Raw genomic sequence first — 258 nt, 5'->3', positions numbered from 1 at the left:
TGACATTTGCAGTGTCGTTTAATGAAATTAAAGCTGCAAGAATGAATGTAGATGTGTAGACTACAAATGATGTAAATTGGATGATGATTGGGTGGATTGTCACATAAGCCGGACTTCCGGTCAGTGGGAGGATTACACCAACCAAAACATGAGAAGAATCCAATAAACCCCCTAGGAGGGGTTAGAATAAGGTCACCAGGTTTCTTAGACAAAATCCGGGGACATTTTCAGCTCAGAAGCGTATAAACCTCCAAAACA

Source organism: Etheostoma spectabile, chromosome 3, assembly GCF_008692095.1.
Source record: "Etheostoma spectabile isolate EspeVRDwgs_2016 chromosome 3, UIUC_Espe_1.0, whole genome shotgun sequence".
NCBI lineage: Eukaryota > Metazoa > Chordata > Actinopteri > Perciformes > Percidae > Etheostoma > Etheostoma spectabile.
This window is presented reverse-complemented; position numbering follows the sequence as displayed.